The 10,534-nt window shown below is 45.1% G+C and overlaps 1 long non-coding RNA gene across 1 annotated transcript; it reads left to right on the forward strand.

The window, feature by feature from the left end:
- The first annotated feature begins 2,347 nt into the window (after positions 1-2,347).
- Positions 2,348-9,076, forward strand: LOC116217144. The gene is made up of 3 exons (XR_004161228.1): positions 2,348-2,421; positions 5,373-7,679; positions 8,441-9,076. It is a non-coding gene; the product is annotated as an uncharacterized LOC116217144 (long non-coding RNA).
- The last annotated feature ends 1,458 nt before the right edge of the window (positions 9,077-10,534 follow it).

Consider the following 10,534-nt stretch of genomic DNA (forward strand, 5'->3'; position numbering starts at 1 on the left):
TCTGCTTGTGGAGAATTTATTTAACTGATAAAAATTAGCTTGAAGTTATGTGTACCTGAGCAGCTGGGAACTGAACTCTGTATTCATCGGCTCCGGTCCCCCTGCCCAGCACAGGGTTCTGCTCCTCAGAAGCTCCTGCTAAAGCTTGCCAAAGGCTGGCCTCCATCCCCTCTAATAAAAGCTATTATTATTTGCTTCTGCAGAGTTTGGAGCCAGGCCGCAGTACAGGATTGAAGCACCTTGTAACATTTAGAGATGATCTCCTGCTTTTGGGAGATGGAGGCCAAACTCTTCTGTTTTGTTTTCTGGTTTTGTCTGTGGAATGGGGTGCTGCAGCCCATGATGGTTGTGGGACGTTCCTGGTGCCCACCTGGCTGGGTGGGACGGGCTGATAGGGTACAGCAGGCACAGGCACTGACTGCGTGTTATAATGGGTTTTGTGTGTGTTTCTGTTGATGGTGTGACCCAGTTCTCCAAGATGTACTTACGGAAGGCAGGGCTTGTTGCCTTCTCACCTCTGTCCAGCAGCGAGGCTCTGCTTGGGACCAGCTGCTCTGGGGGCTCGGTGCCCCCACCCACTGCACTGGGACAACCTGCTGCACAGCGGGCAGGGACAGCCCTGTGCAGCCGCCTGCACCCGAGGGCTCTGGCTTAGATTCCAACAGTGCTGCAAAACCTAAAAATCAATGTTTGTTCAACAAGACTCTGTACAAAACATTTGTGACTTGAGTTAATTTTATTCCCATCTTCTAATATTTTATTGATCAAAATCTATATTAACTTTCATTACTTTCTGGTGAGGATTGATGTCAGGTTAAGTAATCTGTCGTTACAAGTCGTCTCGCCTGCGCTCCATGAGCATGGGTATAATCTCACGTTCTTCCACTGTTCTGCAATGACCCTTGTATGTTAGCTTTTTCAGTTCATGTTGGTGGATCAGAGATCTCTCCTGGCCACTCTTTTACCAAGTGGTAGCACAAGGCGTATCCAGGGCCTGTCAGGTTTTAGCTTGATGCTTCCCTTGGCTAGAAGTACACCAGGCTGGTTTGCTCCTTTCATCCCACGTGGGTGTGCTGTCTGGGTGTTTCCTAACAGTGTTCATGGAGTGCTTCTGTTCTGTTTGTACCCTTATTTGTAACACAGCCATCTCACTCTAATAGTAATCTGTTCTGTCCTTGGAATTCCTTTTGGTGCTGATGTGCCCAACTCTTCTGTCCTCTGTCCTATGTTTGGCCACCTGGACATCAGCCTCCTCCTCCACTTCTGTGAGGGATTCCACTCCAGCCTCTCTCAGACCAGCTGGGCAACATCTCACTAGCAGCACTCATTAGCATCACACTGAAAGTGTGAGATTTGCTCTTCGGAAATAGAGATTGAATTATCAGTGACTTCTGAGTTGATTCAGCATCTCAAGAACAAATAATTATATGACTTCTTGCAAAAAAAATTGCTTGCAGCAACTTCAAAACGCTCAGATGTCGACAGTGTTTGAGGTTTTGTTGTTTATATATCTCGGATGGCCTGCATGCTACATTAAAACAGGTATGCAGGCAGGACTTCTCGCATTTTTGGTTTGATTTTTTTTTAAACAGATTGTCAAGATGATAATCTCCTTTTGTTTTATTTGTTCTCGTACTACAATAAGATGCCTACCTTTAGGTTGCCCTGAAGTTTTCTCTTTGAATGTTTAAAAGAGAAATGCTCAGGAGATATATGAATAAGATAATAAAGAAATACTGCAGCCTGGTACTGGAGGGTTAAATGCATTCACTTCCTTCTGAGCCACACAAAGCCTGCAGGAAAGGCTGGCTGCTGTGTGTTCATCTCCTCAAAACTGGCTGCCTTTGGCCATGAGTGGAGGGCTGTTACACGGTCAGCTTCCCACCAGCAGTGTTGAAGTTTCTTGAGTGCTCTTTAGTAGGAAAAAAAAATGATGGCGTTACAAAAGTGATGTGCAGAGGCTCAAGGGTTGCCCTGTAGATGTGGGTCTTGTGGTAAGGAGCTTGGACCTAATCCAAGTCCTATCCCAGTATCTGTGGTAGTACTGAAACAGAAATTGTTAAATGCTTGCAACAGCTCTGGCAGGGGAGGAAAAGTAATATTTCCTGCATGAACCTTCCCAGTCTTCAGACACTTCCCCAGTTACCCAACCTAGAAGGAAGGAAGGGTTCCTGTCTGAGTGCTCCTGATGAACGTTAGTTCTGGGAGTATAGGTAGAAGTTCTGTCCACCTCGTGGAAGACTGAGAACAGTAAAGGCAAAATTTTTATTTTTGTATTGAGATTTGGTGTACAGCCATGTGACTGATCCTAAATTAATTCTATGCATTTTCTTTAATATATTTTAATAGCTTGAGTGATGAAGTAAACATCGTTGGACTAATCTTGCAGAATGAGGAGTAGCGAGGAGGAGGTTTATACAGGTATGATGTCAAATTGTTCATAAAAGCAGGAAGGAGAAAAATGAAATTCAGCCTTGAAAAATACAGATGGTATTGCTGCCTGTGTATGAAAGTAATAATCCATCACAGGTATATTCCATAGGAAGGGGCCTGAGCTGCAGCAGTGCTGGCAGACATTGCAGGGTAACAACAGACAGCAAGTTTGCTACAAGTTTAAGGTGTCCTACAAGAAAAATGAGCAGTGCAGCTACAGTCACACTAAGGAGCAGAAAAACAATGATGTCCCTGTCCTGGGCCGCGGCTGGGGGAGTGCTGTGCTCCTACACCAACTCAGTGCTTTTCTCTGAGCAGCAGTGAGGAGTGGGGACCTGAGAAGGTGACTTATGAAGAGAGGGTATGAAAGTTAAATTCCTGCAGCTTGGCCACGCAGGGGCTGAGTGGACACATCAGTGCCAGGAGTGCCAGAGGCTGTGCGCAGCAATGGAATGGTGTCATCTTGCAGGATGCTCATCTCATAATCTGGACGTGAGGGCTGAATTTAACAAAAGAAATTTTTATATAATAATGGGGAAGTAAGCAACCAGTTGTGAATTCCATGCGACTATGCAAGTATCCCTCAGAGATATGGGAGAAAACTCAATTGCTTGGGAGTTTTAAAACCAGATGAGGTGACAGTAGAATATATGGTCTGGTAACATGCTGTATTTTGCTAAGATGTTCCCACCCTTTGATATCCTCACCGTGAAAATCCTTAATAGAAGGTACAAAGTAGAAAGTGCAGATATTGAGTATGACTTGTACTGAAAGAAATTGCAAGCTATGAACTAAAAAGCCATGCAAACTGGAAGTGCTCAGCGAGGGCTGACAATTACGTGCTCCATTCTGTTTTCGCAGTTCGTATTGTTTCAAGCAGCATGATATGGGAGAAAGTGTCTCCTTTCCTGTTGTCCTTCTGCTAATGGCATGATGAATTTTGATTACATTGCAATTGCATCCCCACAATGGGGACAGTCACGGGAACTATTTGGGACATCAGTTTTCCTTCTGCCAACTTTCAGGAGCATTTTATAGGATTAATATTCAATAAAAACCCCTTAACATTAAAAAAAATGCTTAGTCCCACAATTGTTATTAAATTCTTTTCCTGTGCCATAATGCGGATGCTTTGATCTAAAGTCCTGCAGTTTCTGGAAGGAGCTTGCGTGATTACGATAATGTGCAGTGCTCTTTCTGCTATTCCTATAGGGAAAATAAACCCCACATTAGTTCCATATTAGTACCTGACTCGGAGAAGTTAAAAAGTGCCAGAAAAAGGTTAACCAGAGTCAAGTACACATAAGAGAGCTGTGATTATTAGTGTTAAGGGAGCCATTTGAAAAAAACATTTCTGCTTTTACAGAAGAATTTATTGGTGTCTTTGCTTCTGGCTGCTTTATGCATTTTAATAAAGCAGTAGCAGCAATAATAGGGTGTGGGAGTTGGTTGTGCCTGTGTCAAAGGAGACACAAGCTGGGATGGGTGTGCGGGACTGGGCTCGCCCCAGCCTGCCCTGACATTTGCATCCCTACGCATAAACTTCTTCAAGCCCTCTGACTTCCCTGCCAATGAACAGGGTTCATTTGGAGACCCTTTTAAATGAAGGCAGTAATTGCTTTTGTGTGTTAAAAGGTACATGCAGTGTACCAGCAGTTCTGGTAATTTTCCTGCCAAATGTCTGGGATTATTCTGAAAACAGCCCTGGTCCCAGCAGGCACCAGTGTGGATCGCACCTGGATGTTTGCTGCAAGCAGCGGTGTCCAGAGATGCGTTTTTGGGTAGAGCCCACCTTGAAGTGCTCCTTGAGCAGGGTCCCACCCGGATGCTGGCACAGGGCTCACGTCCCTGGGCACCACTGCTGGCCTCTGCCGGAGGGGTCCTGGGACAGATGGGCCTGGCATTTAACCCAATGGCACATTACTCCCATACAAAATCTTGTCACAAACCTCAATATTTTGAAGAAGCAGTGGCGGTTCAGTGATTTAAATTTCATACAGGACCGCATGTAGCAGTTAACGCAGAGAAATTGTGTTTAGGTTTTACAATGTTTTGCTTAAAAAGCCACATATGAAATGCAGGCAGCCAGAACGAATGTAAATAGTGTATGGACATGTTGGGCACATGTGGAAGCCACATGAATGTGCAGATTTTTGTATTTAAAATGTTAACTCTGTTGGTCTGCTCGTACTGCTTTGTGATGGGTTTGAGCTGCCTTGCCTATAAGAAGCACATTCTGGCTGCAGGTTTGCAGCCCTGCTGCCCGCTCTAAGCGTTACCCATGGATGTGCAGCCCGTTCAGGCTGCACAGGATGGTTCTTTGTCAGTCTGACCCCAGTCCACCATCTGCTTCATCTACTGAACATCCCAGTGTGTGGCTATGTGCATCTCTGCATGCTTGTGTGTTGCAGCAGCTGAGCTGCAGTGCTTTGTTATAATGGTTCCCTGATAGAGTTCAGCTATGGAAGTTCTACAGTTTTTAAATTTCAGCCCATCACAAAGACCTGACTCTTATGCCTGAAAACACACTGTCTGTCCTTCACAGCTACAGCTTAATAGAAACTGGGGTACATTTGGAGAGTCAGATTTTGCCCTCTGAAGTATATTCCCTCTCCAAGCATTAGCCTTTCTAGGACATTTCCTTTTATTCTCACACTCTGGCTCTTATTTCAGGCCCCCTTTTTCTGATGCCTATAATGATGCTGGTTTGGTAGCAATAATTTTTCATGGGTAAGCAATAGTCCCATTCAGCTGTTTGGGAGGGCAGGAAAGCATTTTGCTTCATGGCCTTACACATCTGGCAGGATTTGCATTGCCCATCGTGTCAGTGTGCCGGGAGCCTTCTGAGAGAAATAGTCCTCAAAGCAGTGCTGGATAATGGTAAATTCTTCATGAAATGTGGATTTACATTGAAGTTTCTTTCCTCCGATTGTTTGCAGGATGTTTTACTCATCCTCACTTCTGCCATCCCAGGTCTGAGCCCCTAATGCCCTCTTGATGCTTCCCTTCGAGCTGAAGCTGCTCAATTGTGCCTTCCTCTCGTAGGATCACAGAAACATTAAGGTTGGAAAAGAAAGACTGGAAAAGACCTGTACGATTATCAGATCCAACTCACCCCACCGTGCCCATAGCCACGTCCCTCAGAGAACATCTCCACGGATCTGGGACACCCCCAGGGAGGTGACCGCATCGCTCCCTGCGCAACCTGTGCTGCTGCCTGACTGTTTTTTCAGAGAAGTTTTCCCTAATATCCACCCTTCTCTTCTCTTCTTCCTGTGTCCCCTAGCATCGCCTGGGGCCGTACAGGGTTTCTGACCTCTGCCTGCCACTGGACAAATAATCCCATCCACAGCAAATTTACCCTCAAACCAGATTGGAAATAAAATGCCAGGAGTTAATGGTGGGTTGGAAGCAGAGCGTTTTCATGTGTTTTGCTTCTGCAATTTCCCCCTTTGTTTTAAAGGGAATGACTTTACCAAAAATAGTCAAAGGAAGAAAATAAAGTTTAAGACTTCTGGGAATGAGCCAAGTTTTCAACGCTGAAAATCAATTATTGCCTAATATTTTAAAGTCAAGATCCCCGTGGTCTGGCAGCAGGCCAGCTCATGGCCGGTCACCTGCTTTGTTCTTTGCCTTTAAAAACTCCTTTATTTGCCGCAGAGCTCCAGGTTCCAGGAGAGCACTGGTTGCTGTGGTCGGTGCTGCTGCGAGGAAGGTGACTCCTACCAGCAGTGTGTGTGCATTGCGGGGTTACCGATAACAAATAAAATCATTGCACGAGATAAAATGATTGCTTTGGGAAGGAATTGCAAGGTGGCATAATTAGACATCGGGCATTTTTAAGGTTACTTTACGACTTTGGAGCTGCAAAAGATGGAAGTAATTTATTTCATCTCAGTAATGCTCCTCTCTGGTCTAGCAATTTATCAGAAGTGTTAATCCAACAGGCAGGGAGCGTGCACGGTGGGAGGGGGCACAGGGAACACAGGCAGCAGAGAGAGAAGACATTGAGAATGAGCTTGGAAATATTGTACATCTCATTAAAAATGTAATCATGCATAAAATGAGATCAATGAAAATTTATCTAAAAGTGCAAGGAAAAGGCGTTTTCTGGTGTGATACCGGGTATAATAGACTGGATTTTAATTTAGTCAGTTGGCAACAAAAATCCCTCCAGGCTAAATAAAACAGTTTCCCTCCCAGTTATTGTATGGACAGCTAATTTTCTGCACCTTTCCTTCTAATATTCACCCTTATCTCTTGCTGGATAGAGGTTTCAATATACTACGGAGTTTGTTTTCTTTACATTTCCTATTACTGCAATTTAATTTGCATGATAAATGATGAGAGGTAGAAAGATGATAAAAAGAAGCAGAACATTTCTTTATTAATTTTGTTTAAATTAGTGTAACTTTTCACTGACTGTGCTTTTTACAGAGAAAGCCTCTGTAGGAGTTATTTTAAGACCCTATTGTGGCTGGGAAGGATGCCACACTCCACATGCACCTCCTGCTTCATGTGTCACCGTGCACATTCTTGTTTTGGTGTTCTGCTTCCTGCTTCACACCGTGCCTAATGGTGCCTCTGGGCCATTTTGTGCAGCACTGGTGACTTCTGTGCAGCATCTGTGGTATGGGGACGGTGCTGGATGGTTTTATACATAGATGGGGATGCGGATGGGGGTTGGAGTGGGTTGAGGATGGGAACAGAGCTGGAAACAGCGTGGCTGTTCATGGGTCCAGCTGCTGCGGATTTTCATCTTTTAGGGAGTTGCTGCTCAGTGACAGGACAGAGGCTTCTGGGCTCACTGCTAGGAACAACGACGTGATGTTCAAATGTGTGCGGGTACAACTCTGCCTTGCTCTGAGTGCCCTGGAGCGCAGTGCTTCTGAGCAATGTTTGAGATCCAGTGGTGACCCAAATGCGCTGAGCCAAGGTGCAGGTGCTGCTTCTTGGCTCTTTTATCTGTGCAAACTCACCGCCTTGGTCATGGCAGTGACTCATGTCCCACCCTGTGCTTTGCTGGCAGCTCAGCGTTTATTTCAACAGCGCAGAGTTGGGATGGCTTTGCTCATGGCTGTTAGATTACAATTTCTGCTTACCCCAGTGGTTCCTCTCTTTCTTGCTGCCACCAGAGCATGTGGCTGGGATGCCGCCAACCAACATGGAGCCTGCTGCAGTGCCATGACTGCCTCATCCCCCGGCCCCAAACCCTGCACCTCCTTCCATCCCAGGAACAAGCATCTGTACGTTAACCTCCGTATTTGTGCACTTAAAAGGAGAGATGTATACAGTATTGAGATTTCTTAACATATTCCACTGTGGCATTTTGGTGACTTTTTTTTCTGTAAGCATTAATTCTCTTGGTGTTTTCTACAGACATTTGTAAAGAGAAGAAAAAGCACCGGCGATGAAGATTTGCCATAAATGCCCTTCTTTCCCCAGTTTTTGGTCTCCCAAATGACATTTCATTGCAGTGGAGCTGAGTTATAAACTTTTGAAAATTGCTTTTTTCCTTCTCTGTGCTGTAAGAAAAATACAGAGAGCACAACAAAATAATAAATAAAAATTGAAATTCAAGCCTGTGCTGCTGCCTCAGCAGCCTGCTACACTGTGGGCTGTGTTTGAAAACAAGCCTTGGTACATTTATTTATTTATTTATGCAGTTCCTCTGCTCCCCTGTTCTGTGACTGCACCTAAAGTTTCATCTCAGGAGAAACTTGTCCCAGAATGCTCTGACAGCATCCTCCTGGCAGGGCCAGCCACCAGAACCCAGCCCATGGGGGTAGCTGAGCTGAGATCAGTGCTACTAACGGCACTATTAACATGGATTAGTGTGGGAAATAGAGGCTTGATTTCATATGTGTTCCTTATCTCTAGAGATGGCAAAATGTTTTGCAGAATGAAAGTATTGCTCTATATGCATATATTTGGTTGGACATCTACGCTGACTAATTTATTTGCATATAGGAAGAACTTGTCTGTTTTTCCATGTTTTGTCCCAAAGAGTAATCAGATCAACGTGCAGAAAATGGAATCAAGATTCGTGCATTATGTCCAGGGATGAATTCTGCGTTAGCTTTCCCCTGCAGCTGCCTGCCAGAAGCGCAGCTCGCCCAGCCCAGGCCATGCTGCACACAGCCAGCCAGGTGAGACGTGCCTGCGGTGGAGCAGCCGCTCCCAGCTGGGCCCATGATGATGGGTCGCCCGCCTGCTAACGTTGCACAGCAGTGGCTGTTACCTGGAGCAGGGACCAGAGCATCTAGGCAGATCTTACGATGGGGTCTTTTTCTCCTGTGCACTTTTCTTCTTTTTCTTCTTTTTCTTCTTTTTCTTCTTTTTCTTCTTCTATGTACTATGGAATGCATTGCTGCCATTCCTAGAGCCCGCCTCAGTTGCTACTGCTATCTCTTCCAAAGGCATCATTGTTCATAAAGCTTCTGATATTAAAACTCCTCATTGTATAATCAAAGTGAGTATTGTGACCATTATGCAGTACGTTGCTCTGTGTTCTCCACACGATGATTCTATGATGTGATCCATCTGGTTGGTTGGTTGTGCTGTGATGTCTTCCTCTCCATCTCACACGGAACAAAACAAGCTCCAATTTGCCCCACTCCCCCCACCCCCTCCCAGTTTTTCACTGCTAACGCTACCAAGCTGTTAACTGCCTTAATTTTATTTGTGTGCTCTGAGTTGGTGCATTTTTTGACTGGCAGTGCTTTAATCCACCAGCCTGTGGGCTGCAATGTGTCAAATAACCTTTTAAAATCCAAATAGATTATGTCCGATGTTTTCTTCCTGTCTGAAGTCTGCGTTACCTCTTTAAAAAATTCCAGCAGATTTATCAAACAAGATTTACCCTTTTGTAAGACTCTGCTGGCTACTTTTATATCAGCTCGCGTTTCTCCAGATGTTTTGTGATCTCATCACTTATTAATGTCTCCATGATTCTGTCTTCTGCTGAAGTTACACAGTTATTACTGGTTACTGTGGCTATGAATGTGTCATCTCTTTCTTCCTTATTAGAACACATCTGATGACAAGAATCTGCTCAGGAGGGTTTGAATTTTAATAGAAGGAATGTTTTTTGGTCTCGAGTTTGAGGCATTTAGAAATATCTCTATCTTCTTAATCTGTTGCTTTATTACTGTTATTTAATAACGATATCCCCAAAGATTGGGATGTTTCCAGTCGTGCAGGAGTGCACAGCCTCTGCCATGGGAGAGCTCTTCAGGGTCACCCCTTTGGTCCCTGCTCTCCTACCTGTTGCCCTTTAACAACCCCCCTGCTGGTGCTCCATTGAGCCCTGGCTGTTCCAGGTGCATTCAGCTGGTTTCACCCTCAGGTGTCTGCCCAGCAATCAGAGCCTGCAGCAGTGGGCATGGGGCTCTGCTGCCTCAGCTGCTCCATGCAGCACAGATGAGGAAGAGGTTTCTTTTTACCGCTGGAGGTGAAGAAACTGCAGAGAAGCAGTCCAGCAGTCAGTGCTAAGCAGGGTGCTGACTTTCCTTGGCCTTTTCATGCAGCCACTGCCAACGAGTCACTTGGTTTTGCTTTCCTTGTGCTCTTAAAAGTGTTGTATTTCACATAACTTCCAGAATCCCTTTTAGGGGTGCAAATGCCACTTGTGCCTTGTGTACAGGAAGGAGGCAGCGTGCAAGGACAGACAGATCCAACTGGAGGATCCTTGAGAAGATGGCAGAACGCATCTATTGGGCTGGGAGGGGGACATGACAACTTTCTCCCAAGTTGCCACTGCTCTGGGACTGGAGTGGCTGGGGATGGAGGCATGCCCATGCAGCAAAATTTATGGGAGAGTCGTAAGCTCCATGAAACACGTGGAATTTGGATCGGATACAAGTCAGGCTCTCCATTACATGTCTGTAGCTCTCTGCATATTTGCGATTATCCTTATGAATAATGTAAGTTACTGCTTTCAGATGGGAGAGACTTTGAGAAGGAGTTAGGGAACATGTCTGAGTGCTGATAATGAACTCAATGTAAGAGAAGATAAAGCCATTTGTCAATGGATGGAGAAGTGCAGTCTTACGTAGAGCCAATAAAGTTTCTGGGTAAAGGAACAAAAAGCTTTTTTTTT

Source organism: Meleagris gallopavo, chromosome 13 (assembly GCF_000146605.3).
Source record: "Meleagris gallopavo isolate NT-WF06-2002-E0010 breed Aviagen turkey brand Nicholas breeding stock chromosome 13, Turkey_5.1, whole genome shotgun sequence".
Lineage (NCBI taxonomy): Eukaryota > Metazoa > Chordata > Aves > Galliformes > Phasianidae > Meleagris > Meleagris gallopavo.